General features: G+C 38.2%; 1 long non-coding RNA gene across 3 annotated transcripts; it reads left to right on the top strand.

Annotated features, from left to right (window-relative positions):
- Positions 1-311: 311 nt before the first annotated feature.
- On the top strand, positions 312-4,582 carry LOC111911239 (uncharacterized). 3 transcript variants are annotated; one of them, XR_002856798.3, is made up of 3 exons: positions 312-540; positions 1,722-1,800; positions 4,128-4,582. It is a non-coding gene; the product is annotated as an uncharacterized LOC111911239 (long non-coding RNA). The 3 variants fall into 3 exon arrangements; XR_008225333.1 differs by having other exon boundaries at positions 4,121-4,582; XR_008225334.1 differs by having other exon boundaries at positions 4,111-4,582.
- Positions 4,583-15,290: the final 10,708 nt, after the last annotated feature.

Genomic DNA, 15,290 nt, shown 5'->3' with positions numbered 1-15,290 from the left:
GATGGATTAAGCTCATCTGTTATTTTAGATTTTTATACGCCTAAAAAAAAGGAAATCACAGATGGACTGACTGAGTCCATCTACGAACGTATAAGTCGTTAAAGCACATCTGCGTTTTAGCGACTTGTACGTTCACAGTTGGACAAGTAAAATCGCAAATGGATTGAATCCATCTGCGATTTTAATGGCTATTTTTGTAATTTGGGTTTTTTTTTTTACTATTTTTCACAAAATAATTAACATTTTTGACTAAATTTATAGTTTTCTCAATAATTAATAATTAGCTTAATTAATATAATTATTAAAAAAACCCACACTTCCTCTCTTTATTCCTCCCCGGATGTAATTTCTCTCACGTCCTCACACATCTCCATCCTTGGTTCGTCGCAGTCACAGCCATCGCCGATCTCATCTTGCTTTCCTCTTTTAATTGAAGATCTGAACAAAGCAATGGCTCCCTGTCGTTCATAGATCCGAACGATATTTATTTTCTCCCTCACGCAATCGAGCAATAATCCATATATTGGGAAATCTGAAAAGGTATCGACGAATTTTCCTCCATCAATGGTCGAGTCGTCTGAAAATTCTATCATTAATTTAAAGCAAGTCAACTACAATCAATGATATTCTTGTCTGATCTTTCAAGTAATTGCATTTGTGATTTCAGTATGCTTCGGTCGATTCATGCATAACAAGTATTTCTACTTTTGGATTAATCGATAAAAATGTTGCTTAAATTTCTTTGCAGTTTTCTCTTTCCACCCAACCAGTGATTCTCTGTTTAAGTATTGATTCCCGTTCTTCATCATCTGTGCACTGTTTCTCCGGATTCTGATGCTACTTCTTAATAGGTTTCAGTTTTAATTATACTAAAATTTGAGTTTGACCTGTTATTAAGGTGATTTAGTAGCAATTACGTTATTTTCGTATGCTAATTGTGCTATCTAAGATCTTCTGAAAAGGATCCACCACCGATTCTTATGTGCTTTATTCGATCATCATCATTGTCGCACCTGCATATCTTAAACGCCTGTTTTTAGGTTTGATTTGGCTGGATTGTGTGTGTTATAATGGAAGACTATGGAGTTGTTGAATGATAGCATAGAAATTGCTTTTGTTTCTTGTGGGAATTAGTTTGTCAATACTAAATGTGTCATCTGTTAGTTTTTCAATTGCAATATCTATTGATTTCTATCGTTGTCGTTCATATTTACTGGTTTTGTTATCGCTTCTTGTTAAGTTCAATTGGATTCGTCTTTGTGTTCCTGGAAGATTGTTGGAGTTGTGGACGTGAATTAGTAGAAATCACCTCATTTCTTTTTGAAATTAGTTTTGTTGCCTATAGGTTTTTCGAAATGAATTAGCATCTGTTCTTATCCATGTTCTTTCATTCACTGCTTTACTGCATTGTGATGTTCGTAAAACAACATTGTTGCACCTACCTATCTTAAAGTGCCGATTTTTATGTTTAATTAAACCCAAACTTCATGTTTTGTTGGAAAATGGTTGGACTTGTAGAAGAGACTTGGTAGAAATCAACCTGTCTTTCTTTTTGCACCAATTATGTAGTTGGTAATTTTTCTGATTACGATGTGAAGTTTTCATTGTTTATTGCAGCAATAATTAAATATTATGTCTTCCATCCGAGTAGTTGATTATGAGATAACGTTTAAGTCCATTTTTAAATGGATGCTTAACAGTTTTGTTCTTGATTTCTCCAGGTACACAAAAAGGAAACCAGGTGATACGAGACTATAAGATCAATATTATCTTGGTTTAAACAACTCAAAAAAACTGAAGGTTAATGAATTAAACTTTGGCTTCATTTCTGATTTCTAATTAATTATTCTTTTTGTGATCATTTAATACTCTGAATTGAATTGTGATTTGTGATTGGTGACTTTAAATGACATAAAATTGTGTTTGTTGTATATTTACCACATGACTATAGGCTAAATAAACACCCCCATTTACTAAAAACACAACCTATACTAAAAAAACACCCTAATAAAAAAAAAAATCAACAATGTCTTTTTATATTGAAGTTTATATACCTAACTTTTTGTTTTTCTTTAATTTACATGCCTTCTTTTTATTTTTATTTTATTTACTTTTTATTTTTCTTTTCTTTTTCATTTTATGCTTGAATATTAATATTTTTTTTGGAGTAATTAAAACATATATATATATATATATATATATATATATATATATATATAAATGATTAATTATTTATTTTTAATTAATATAGATTAATAATATATATATATATATATATATATATATTTGTATATTATTTAATAATTAAATATAAATTAATACATAAAAACAAAAATATGATGCAAAAAACAATAGCATTAGCAATCCTTCATGAATACATAAATGCATAATTCGAGAGAAAAATAATACCCTCTAACAATCCTCTATAGTTATAAAAGGTGTTTCAGGATTGTAAGGTTTCAGATGTCTATAAAGTTCTAGACGTGACATGAACATAGTTTCCCATCCAGCTGCACATGGGGCTTTGTGGCGGATCCAAAAAGCTGAAATGGTAGGCACCGGACAATCTCCTTCTAATTGTACCATCACATAATGATTACCATATACAAGTGAAATCGTAATAACGCGATGGTACAAAAATTCTTCCGGACCTTTCCAAAGAGGAAAGAAAGTGAGAGAGCCTTGGTTGGTTAAAAAAGTAAGGACTACACCAAATCTATTGGCAATGAGGATACCTGTTTCAGGCATAAGTAACCAGTATCTTTTAGGTGTCGGTGATTCTAAGAAATTCAACGAAGTATATAGTTCACCGATTCCATCAGTGAAAACTCTAGCATATGCATCGTACGAACTCAATAACTCGTCTAGTAGTTGACGTCGAACATAGAGCCAGTCATTCTCGCCATACCCAAGACAAACAGATATTGCTCGAAATCCACAGTTTCCATCCCCCTCTACATCTTGTATATGTGTGATGTAAGGATGAAACATCACTTGGATTTCATCTATTAGTCGATGATTGTAGCATGATTGAGGCTCTTCCTTCAAGTCTGGAATTTCATTCAAGTCTGGCTCTTCTTTCAAGTCTGGAATTTCATTCAAGTCTGGAATTGTGGTTATGTATGAACTATGTCTTGCCGGTTCCCTATTGTTCAACTCAACAAATTTTGGCATGGTTGAAAAGCTGCATCTTCTAGGAGCTTGATTGATAGAATCAGTTTGTTTTTGTTTTTGTTTCTTCAAACTTGGTCGTCCACGTGTATTTTTTTGAATTGCGGGTTCTCTAATGTGTGTTTTACTAGGCTGGAATATATCTAGTAGCTTTCTCATCATGCTTTTTTTCACAGCTTCCGGTTGCTTATTGTAGGTTTCTTTAAACATTTCAAAGTTACCATCACCACATATATCTTCATTTTCCATAGGAATTGATGGTGAAATTTTAAGCTTTCTCCAGAATACATCTATCGATTCCAATGGAATACACTCACCTGCATTGAAATATCATTAATATATAAACAACCAATATATAGCTTAAATTTAAAAAATAATTGTCAAATGTACCCACCGGAGTTCAAGTACGCTGATAGCATGCAAACACATGGTAAACCACAACTATTTTGTAGTTTACAACCACAGTTTGAAGAGTCAACTTGATGTACCCGTTGAAGTTCCTCTACAAGCATATCTAGAGCTTTAAGTGAAACGTTACCCCGCAATAAGTCGAAACACGAAAATTTGTATTCGTGTTTGGAGACAATCATGCTCTTTTCAAAACTCTCATTTATTGCAGTAAGTTGAGACTTCACAAACCGATCAATAGCACCAACAAATTTAGCTAAAGAATAATTTTTTTCTTGTAAGTACTTCTTTAACACTGAATGTTGGCCCTCAACTCTGCTACTAGTTCGTTGTCCAAAGTTCAGATGTTGATCAATCCAAACAGAGACAAACATTTCCTTATACTTGTTTAACCAAACATCGTCCAAATATTGTAAGACATCTGGATTTATATAAATGTTATTTATACATAAAAAGCCTTCTAAATTTATAAACAAGTAATTAAAAAATAAGTAGCATTGTACCTTGATGTTCTCTTAACATTGACTGCAGTTTTTTGTAGTTTTCAGTGTATGATGTCCATGTTGGAGACTCAACAAGTATACTCCACATAGCACGAAAGGATTTCTACTCAGCTTTCAATGGGATTAGCGCCTTACAATGCTTTCTAATATTTTCGGTAATGTGCCATCGACAAAGTAAGTGAGTTGCATAAGGGAAAACTTGTTGGCATGCATTCACCAATGCCAATTCTCTGTCCGTCATTATAACGCGTGGTTGCATGCACTTTTCTAGTGTCAACCTTAGACACATTAACACCCACTTATAACTTTCCTCCTTTTCATTAATGATAAAGGCAAAAGCAATGCTAAATGTCTTGTTGGTTGAAGTTACTCCAACAATCTCAACAAAAGGCATAGCATATTTGTTTGTTTTGTATGTTGCATCAATAATCAAAACGTGTGGAAATGCTTGCCATATATCTAACGAAAGAGGATGAATGAAAAACAGGTTTTCCAATTCATTTGAAATATTATTTACGGAAAACTCGATAACAAATTTTTTATCATTCAAAATTCCCATAAGAACCTACATTGAAATATCGTTAATTAATAAAAATTCAATATATAAATTATATGTAAAATATACTTGTTGAAATATTATACCTGCATCGGAGTTTTTCCATCGTTCTGGGACGAGCGAAGCTTGTATTGTGCACTGTATATGGTTTTGAGTATAGAAACATTATTCTCATCATGCTCTTTTAGTATCGAGAGTATGTTGCGTGGTTCAACATTCTGACTTGTCAAGTCGGCCACCAACTTTTTTTCGTTTTCTTTCAACCGTCTAGCATAAGCATGTCCTTCCATATGTTGTGCAGGTGGATGGTTATGTTGATCACATTTCACTCTCAACGTCCAACCATCAAATTGTTTTATATACGAACCTACCAATTTAAATGGACAATTGATTTTTTTGTACCGGAATTTTACTTGTTGCTTTAATTTTGTATTCACCACCACGATCACAAATAAGTGTGACATAAGACACCACACCGTTTTCATTTGTCTTTGATCTTCTTCTCACGATGACATAACCAAGCGAAAATGCTTTGTTTTGGACCCATCCCATCAACTCATTTAGAGAATAGAACACCTAAAATTCAAATAATCTCTGTTAATAACTAGTGAACATTACAATGATTAAAAAAAATCAATATCATGATAAGTATCATACCCGTTTGGTGAAAAACGGTGATATCCCCATAAAGAATTCATTGCCTTCATTTAAGTTTTCCTCGTAAAAATTCGCCATCTTTTTCGTAAAACTATGAACATAGCAAAAAAAATTGTTAAAAAAAGTAAAATAATATAAAATAACTGATTTTATATATATATATATATATATATATATATATATATATATATATATATATATATATAAAGCAACCAAAAGGCAATAATTAAACATAAATATGTATTTGAGTTTTTCCAACAGCAACCGACGCATAACTTGAAATATCCACTTACAAAACTAATTTATTTTAAAAGGTTAGCCCATCAGTTATTGTACAGCCCATTTACCCAATTAAAACCCTAAAAACGTTAGAACATTTTCACTTTTATTTGCAGTTTGCTGTGAAAGAGCAACAACATCGCCCCCATCTGAAAGAGCAACAACGTCGCCTCATCTGCCGGAGCATAGCAACCGCCGAAGATCGATGCCACTGGAGCACACCAGAGCGTCGCCAACACAAAATACACCATCCATCGATCCGTCTCATTAAACGGTTTCTCTTTTCCGGCAGCGAAGATCTAGGCGATGCTCGCGTCGGCGATGATTACCATCTCTCTCTCTCTCTCTCTCTCTCTCTCTCTCTCTCTCTCCGTTTTATACTTTTCCGGCGGCAGTGCCACTAGCCGTCGGCGATGATGACGATGGTTGGACTGAAATAACCAAAATTATATTTTAAATCTTGAAATAATATGCAAAGTTAGAAATTTTACCTAAACTGTATTAGATGGTTAGATTGATGTTGATCTATCTTTTTATAATAAAATATAAGTTGTTATTAGTTATATCTGATATTAATGTGGTTTTATTATATATACAATTTACAAGATGTCAAACACAGGTTACTAAGTTTGAGACACAATTTACTAAGTTTGAATTTTTTGAGGTCTTCAATATACCTAGTAAATAGGGTGTTTTTTTAGAAAAAATAGTTTTAAAATGAGGTGTATATGGGTTGTTTATTTAGCAGCTACCATCTTATATTCTACGTTAAGTTTTGTAAAAAGGGAAAGTTAACATGTATGTGAATGCTAAAAGCTAGACCTGAAAAACGTGTTGCCATGTCAAAATCTAGTGGGTGTTTGGGATAGCTTTTAAAAAAAGCTTTTTAGTTTTTTAAAAAGCTAATAAGCTTAAAAATGTTTGTCTATTTAAAAAGCACATTTTAAAACAGCTTTTTGGATAGAAAAATGTAAAGCTTTCAAAAAGCTGGAAATCCTAGCTTTTTAGCTTTTTAACCATTTTACTCCTGAAAAAGCACCTTTTCGCATTCAAACACTTTTTAAAACCAGCTTTTCCTAAAAGCTATAAGCTAATAAGCACTTTTCTTAAAAATCACTTTTGACATAAAAAAGCTAACCCAAACATACCCCTAATAAACAATTTATTTACGTATGAATAATGAACAAACTGCAACAAAAATATGTTAAATGCTTTTATTCTGTGACAACCCTATTTTTCCCAAAAAGCATTGTAAACACTCGAAAGCTAAAAACAACGAAATTAACCTCGAAAATAAAGTGTTCAAGTATCTAAGTTGGGATGCATCGAATATTAGATATCATGCCAAGGTTTCCAAAAACATAAAGAACGCTCAAAACCGGGTTATATTGAAGAAATTATAACCACTCGTATATTTACGACGCGACGTTAAAACATTATTTGACGTAAAAAGTAGAATCTCAATAAAATGCATTTTTTCGCCTTAAGTATCTAAACAAAAGTCGTAGATCTCGTTGAAAGGTGAACGTACATAAAAAGATCGCCCAAATTGGACCTCGTATGAAGAAGTTACGAATTTTCAAAGTTTCGTAACAGTAGTAGAGGGCTAAAAACTCGGATTGAAGATCGAGTGTTATTTAGCTAACGCAACCTAAACGAAAGTTGAAGATCTCCTCAGTAGTAATAAAACAATAAAAAGACAGACGAAAACCGACGTCGAATAAAGAACCTATGAATTTTTAACGAACTTTAGGAGGCCCGGCCTATTAAAAATATATCATTAAAAATAAAGTCAAAACTAGCCGACGGAGTCTAAAGGAAAGTTGTAGAGCATAATCTCACCTACGCGTGGATATAAAGAACGTGAAAAACGGAGATCGTACGCGAAAGTTACGGAATTTAGAAGTCGGAAGCAGGGATTACGCCCCGCGTACTCTGGGAGTACGCCCCGCGTACTAGACCCAGAGTCGAGTCCCATCGGCCCGCCCAAGCTACACTTAGCTAGCCAGGAGTCGTAAGCCATGACGCCATATTACGCCCAGCGTAACGACGTACGCGCTGCGTACGTGAGTACGCCCCGCGTACTCCAAAATTACGCCCCGCGTACGAGGCAATTCCAGCCTATAAATAGAAAGGTTCAGCTTCGAGTTTTTGCACACTTTCACAACTTCTCAGTCATTCTCCCATAACCACTAAGTTCCAGAGACCATTTTTCTCACCTCGGTTTCCGCACTCGAGCCCCCGACGGAAGATTTACGCTGCAGAGATCCCCGAAGAGCCCGACGACGCAACCATCCGCGGACGAAGTTCTGCTCAACCCTAGCCTCTCTCTTCGAAACGAGTGAGTTCATACCCCTACTTTTCAATTCTTTTCATGTTTTAGGGGGGGAATACAAGTAAATTACAAATCAAAGTATTATTTTTATAATATCGTTCTTATAGAGTGTTGATACAAAAATAACTTTATGTTTTAAAGGGATATTATATCACCAAGTTGTTATTACCAAATGGGAACATACTTTTGACAAACTATAATGAGCATAGTATTCAAGTGATTCATACATTTTACATATACATCTCGACAAATGAAATGCTTTCAAAAGAAGTACAGTCTTTTATCATCGTAAATCTGTTTATACCTAGTAATGTGAGACAGCTTCACGTACGTTCGAGTATGCATTATTAAGTCCTGTATTATATACCATAATCCCTTGTAGGGGGAGCGTGATACTTGTGTATAGATCTATACGGGATTGACAATCCTACACCTAAGCTGTTAGCTACAGCTAGGCCGGCAAGCCTGGGGTGACAAATGTCATAACAGTTCCAACGCCTGAAGAACGTTGTTACAGGCCATCATTGTCAATAGCATGGTTATAAAACTCACATAAAAGTATAAAAACAAGTTAGATTTACGAGATTCATACATGCATTTCAGTTTTCCATTTTATTGTCAATACAAATGTTATCACTATTATTCAAGCATGGAAAACACTAATGCACTCCAACACGGGAAACTTTTCAAATCATATATAGAAAATATTGGATTTTCTGAAAACCTCGTTCATCGCTTTACTATCAAAAAGGACATACTTTTCAATGCAAAACACTTATGAACTCACCAACTTAATTGTTGACACTTTTTCGAAACCACTTGTATTTCTCAGGGAATCAGTAATACAGGTAACTACCAGCTTTTGGAGAAGGAAACACTAAAGATGTTTTATTATTGAACATTTATCATCTCATTGTAATATTCTTTTGCTATTATGTATAACGCAACAACATACGTTTTCATTATATATGTGATGGTTGTGTTACTTTCTTTACAATATTCAATGGTTGTGATACTACGTGAAGTCATCCACCCCCGAATGTTTCCGCCATTCTGGTTTGGGGGTGTGACAGATTGGTATCAGAGCATTGTTTATAGTGAACTAAGTATATCGAACCACATACGATATACAAACTATAAATGCAAAGGGGACCAAAAACCCTCTGATGAAACATTTTCATGAACAAAATACTTTCTTTTAAAGATATACATTTTTACAAGCATGCATAAATCTCGTATCATAACAAGTTTTACTAAAAAGTATTACGGCAAGTTACGACACTACGATTGAGCCTCGGGGTATGTAATCATGTCGAGAATAAATATAGCCTGATCAACTATATTTATCCTGGATTTGACCAACGTACGTCGAGGAATGGTCGTAGTGGACAACAAGCCGAAAACTTACCAAATACAAAATTGTTCTAGTTTCGCCAAGTTGAAATAATATAGAAGTATTATTAAGAATAGTTGTACAATAAAAATTATAGTTAAAGATAATAAGTCGCTAAATAGAAATTTCTTTTCTTTTCTTATAACGTTCTCATACATCTATCCTAGTACAGACAAATGGTCGGGTTCCATTTACCAGGAGATCCCTACTACCCAAACCAAGGCAACGGCGGTTGGATAGAAGAAGACCCGGAGGAAGACCCGGAGGAAATCGAAGAAGAGGTCGAGGAAGAATTCGAAGTCGAAGTCGGAGAGGAATTCGAAGTCGACGAAGAGATCGTGGAGATTTCTAGCGGGACAGACTCCGAGCCAGAAGTGTACGACCCTCCCATCCCTCATCCTCCCGTAATCAGACCAGATCAACCGGGACCCATCCCCATCTGGGGAAGCCACCTCTACTACTGGAGCCGCCAACAAGGTGTACGCCCTCCATTCGGCATGTGTCGGGATTTTTACAACGTCAGTGGGGGAGGCTCAGCAGATCGAGCACTTCCTGTCGTCGTGAATGCTATAGCTAACCAGAACTACCAGGCGGACCAACAAGCAGCCAGAGTTCGTGAAATCAATGTTGCTACCCAAGGTAACGCCGCTGACATCCGCCGTTTGGAAGGACTACATGAAAATACCCAAATCTACACGGGAACACTTCAGAACCAAATGATAGTGGCACTGGCAGAAATAAGAGGAATGAAGGAACAACAAGCAGATCTCGAGAGGCGACTGATGGGAGTCAAACGGTCGGATGCCGAATCTAGCTCCAAACGCCGCAAGTAGAGCTTGTTCGATGCCCAACAATTTTGTTATAGATTAGGATTTCAGATAAAAGTTTTTCCCTTTATTTTCCCTGTTGTATCCGTAATCGGAGATCCCTAGGAGGATCAAATTTTTCCCAAACAAGATATGCAATGTAACACACCTCAGGTGTGACCTATATGTATAAATATAAAGTAATTCTTATTATAGACCTCTCAGAAATTTCGAGTTTTAAATTTCTATGCCTACCTTGAAACCATAAACTAAAGTCAAAACAAATTACAAGATGCAACTAACACACGATTGTCAAAACATTAGAAACTTATAGTATTCATTCTTATTTTTCTCTACCAGAACATGCCTCCTCGTAGATCAACACGCAGAAACTCAACTTCAACACCACCTCCACCACCTCCTCCAATTATGGACACCGTTATGTTCCAGACTGCTGTAACCGCTGCTGTAACTGCAGCAATGGCTCAAATGAGCAACAACGGATCGGGGGGAGGAACAAACAGTTTTACAAATGGCCAAGGTCAAAGCCGTTCAGGGGTATGCACTTACAAAGACTTCACCAACGGAAAACCTATTCCCTTTTGCGGGACTGGGGGAGTATTAGCTCTATCTCAATGGATAGAGAAAACCGAAGCTGTATTCGAAATCTGTGCATGTCCTGAAGAAAGCAAAGTAAAGTTCGCCGCTTTTACTTTCTCTGAACGCGCCCTGACATGGTGGAACGGCCACGTCCAGACACTAACCCTGGTGGTGGCAAACTCCATGGGTTGGGAAAACCTGAAAAGAATGCTCCTTCGAGAATACTGCCCAAGAGGCGAGATTCAGAAGCTTGAACAGGAACTGTGGAACCTCTCGATGGTAGGATCGGACATAGCTGGTTACACCAACAGGTTCAGTGACTTAATAACACTTTGCCCAGGAATGTTAACCCTGGAGAGCCAAAAGGTTGAGAGATACATTTGGGGACTATCACCCCAACTTCGAGGAAGTGTGCTAGCTTCCAGACCCTTGACTTTCGCCAGCGCCAAGGAACTAGCGCAATCTCTTGTTGATCATGGTGTCTGTCAAGGAGTCGCGGCGATTATGGCTGAACCAACCAAAGGGAACAGCAACAATGAAATCAATGCCAACAACAACAACAAGAAGAAATTTTGGAACAAAAGGAAGGGGCAAACTTCACAAGAACCTTCAAAGAAACAAATGGTTGCGGTTTATGCTGCTACTACCCCCACCACAACTCCTGCTACCTCTGCACCAACAAAACCATATGCAGGGATTCTGCCCAAGTGCAGCAAGTGCAACTACCATCACCATGGTATTTGTCGCGAGATGCACTGCAAGAACTGTGACAGGAAAGGGCACACAGCCCGTTTCTGTAAAGCACCGGCACGACCAATTACTCAGGTTCCTGGAACTGGGGTAAGCCGGGCATGTTATGGGTGCGGAGAGACTGGACACTTCAGGAGGGATTGTCCCAAGGAAAGGAATATTGGCGGTGTGGGGAGAGTGCTGGCAGTAGGACAGAGAGAAGCAATAGCAGACCCCACGGTGGTTACGGGTACGTTTCTACTCAACAACACTTATGCATGCATACTTTTTGACTGCGGTGCGGAGAGAAGTTTTGTGAGTCATAAATTCAAACACCTACTTAATCAAGAACCCCAACCACTCAATAAAATATTCACTGTAGAAATGGCAAACGGTAAAACAGAACACGCAAACGATTTATACGTAGGGTGCACACTAAATTTAAACGAGCACTTGTTTCAAGTCGATCTTATGCCCATTTCCATAAGAAGTTTCGATGTCATCATCGGTATGGACTGGTTGAGCCTTCACCATGCCGATATCCTTTGCCACGAAAGGGCTGTTCGCTTAAATCTGCCAAACGGTGAAACTCTTGTCATTTATGGCGACAAACCTAGTTCAAGTTTACAAATCATTTCCTGTATTAAAGCACAAAAGTATCTTCGTAAGGAATATCATGCCTTTCTAGCCCACGTAGTAGACAAGAAACGAGAATCGAAAAACATTAAAGATATTCCGGAAGTCTGCAACTTCCCGGATATTTTCCCAGAAGATCTTCCAGGAATCCCACCGGAACGTCAAGTCGAGTTCAGAATCGACTTAATCCCCGGGGCTACCCCTGTAGCAAAGTCACCGTACCGTTTAGCTCCAGCCGAGATGCAGGAACTATCCAGTCAATTAAACGAGCTGCTAAGCAAGGGATTCATCAGACCAAGTTTCTCACCATGGGGAGCGCCAGTCCTATTTGTGAAGAAGAAGGACGGATCCTTTCGCATGTGCATCGATTATCGGGAGCTAAACAAACTCACAATCAAGAACCGATATCCCTTACCGCGCATAGACGATCTATTCGACCAACTGCAGGGGGCAAGCTACTTCTCAAAGATCGATCTAAGGTCTGGTTATCACCAACTACGAGTACTGGAAGGAGACATCAAGTGTTCATGGACTTGATGAACCGAGTATGTCGTCCCTTCCTGGACAAGTTCGTGATCGTGTTCATAGATGATATACTCATCTATTCAAGAAGCCAGGAAGAACACAGCAAACACCTCCGCCAAGTACTGGAAACATTAAGGGCAGAGAAACTTTACGCAAAATTTTCCAAATGCGAATTTTGGATTCGGGAAGTGGATTTCCTAGGACATGTTGTAAGCAAAGAAGGAATACACGTGGACCCTTCCAAGATAAAGGCAATAGATAATTGGACTACTCCAAGAACCCCTACAGAAATCCGGCAATTTTTGGGACTCGCCGGGTATTACCGAAGATTCATACCGGACTTTTCAAAGATTGCCAAGCCACTTACCACCCTAACCCAGAAGAATGTGACCTTCGACTGGGGAGAAAAACAAGACAGTGCATTTCAGACACTAAAGCGAGCCTTATGTAGTGCGCCCATCCTAACCTTGCCAGAAGGAACGGAGGACTTCGTGGTCTATTGTGATGCTTCAAACCAAGGACTTGGGTGTGTCTTAATGCAAAGAGGGAAGGTCATCGCCTACGCCTCAAGACAACTAAAGACGCACGAAGTGAACTACACAACGCATGATCTTGAGCTAGGAGCAGTCGTCTTCGCTCTGAAGATATGGAGACACTATCTCTACGGCACAAAATGTACCATCTTCACTGATCATAAAAGCCTCCAACATATCCTCAACCAGAAGGAACTCAACATGAGACAGAGGCGATGGGTAGAACTACTAAGTGATTACGAGTGCGAAATCCGATATCACCCCGGGAAGGCTAATGTAGTGGCTGATGCACTCAGTCGGAAGGAGTACTCAGGTCGCCGAGTGAAATCCCTAACTATGACAATCCATTCACACCTGTTCACGCAAATCAAGGGAGCCCAAATAGAAGCCTTGAAATCCGAAAATGTGACAGGAGAAGCCCTAAGAGGAATGGATAAGAACCTTGAGACCAAGAACAACGGAATTCGTTATTTCATGGATCGAATTTGGATACCGAAGTTTGGTGGATTCAGAGAAATCGTTATGGACGAAGCCCATAAAACACGATACTCCATACATCCCGGCTCCGATAAGATGTATCTCGATCTCAAGAAATTGTACTGGTGGCAAAACATGAAAGCTGAAATTGCTACCTACGTAAGCAAATGCCTGACATGTGCCAAAGTCAGGGTGGAATGTCAGAAGCCCTCGGGTTTATTACAACAACCAGAAATACCCGAATGGAAGTGGGAGCGGATAACCATGGATTTCATAACAAAGTTGCCCAAGACAACAAGCGGACTCGACACCATTTGGGTAATTGTCGACAGGTTAACTAAGTCAGCACATTTCCTACCGATCAAAGAGACGGATAAATTGGAGAAGTTAACAAGAACATACCTCAGAGAAATCGTACGACTGCATGGTGTGCCCATATCCATTATCTCGGACCGAGATAGTAGATTCACCTCAAGGTTCTGGCAGTCGCTACAAAAAGCTTTGGGGACAAGACTAGACATGAGTACCGCATATCACCCACAAACCGACGGCCAGAGTGAGAGAACTATACAAACCCTAGAAGACATGCTGAGAGCTTGCGTAATCGATTTTGGCAAAGCATGGGACACACATCTACCATTGGTCGAGTTCTCGTACAACAATAGCTACCACACCAGCATCAAGGCTGCCCCGTTCGAAGCCCTTTATGGCCACAAATGCAGGTCACCTTTGTGCTGGGCCGAAGTGGGGGACACGCAACTAGCAAAAGGACAAGCAACTGACAACACGCTCACTGGACCAGAAATCATAAGGGAGACTACGGAGAAGATTGTTCAAATCCGAGAACGTCTAAAAGCATCAAGAGATAGACAAAAGAGTTACGCAGATAAGAGACGCAAACCCTTGGAATTCCAAGTTGGAGACCATGTCCTACTCAAAGTCTCACCTTGGAAAGGTTTAATACGCTTCGGAAAACGTGGGAAACTGAACCCTAGATACATCGGACCATTCGAGATCCTTGCCAGAATCGGTCCAGTGGCCTACAAACTTAGACTACCTCAGGAACTCCACAACGTACACCCCACCTTTCACGTATCAAATCTAAAGAAGTGCTTATCCGACGAGACCCTTTTCGTCCCTCTAGACGAAATTGCAATAAATGAAAACCTTCAATTTGTGGAGGAACCAGTAGAGATTATGGATCGGGAAATCAAAAGGACTAAACAAAGCCGCATACCCATTGTAAAGGTCCGCTGGAACGCCAAGCGAGGACCTGAATACACCTGGGAACGCGAAGATCAGATGAAACAAAAGTACCCGCATCTTTTTCCTAAAACTGTAAACTCTATCTTAGATTAAATTTCGGGACGAAATTCCCTTAACAGGGGGATGATGTGACAACCCTATTTTTCCCAAAAAGCATTGTAAACACTCGAAAGCTAAAAACAACGAAATTAACCTCGAAAATAAAGTGTTCAAGTATCTAAGTTGGGATGCATCGAATATTAGATATCATGCCAAGGTTTCCAAAAACATAAAGAACGCTCAAAACCGGGTTATATTGAAGAAATTATAACCACTCGTATATTTACGACGCGACGTTAAAACATTATTTGACGTAAAAAGTAGAATCTCAATAAAATGCATTTTTTAGCCTTAAGTATCTAAACAAAAGTCGTAGA

The sequence above is a fragment of the Lactuca sativa genome, chromosome 8 (genome assembly GCF_002870075.4).
Source record: "Lactuca sativa cultivar Salinas chromosome 8, Lsat_Salinas_v11, whole genome shotgun sequence".
Classification (NCBI taxonomy): domain Eukaryota; kingdom Viridiplantae; phylum Streptophyta; class Magnoliopsida; order Asterales; family Asteraceae; genus Lactuca; species Lactuca sativa.
This window is presented reverse-complemented; position numbering and strand designations above follow the sequence as displayed.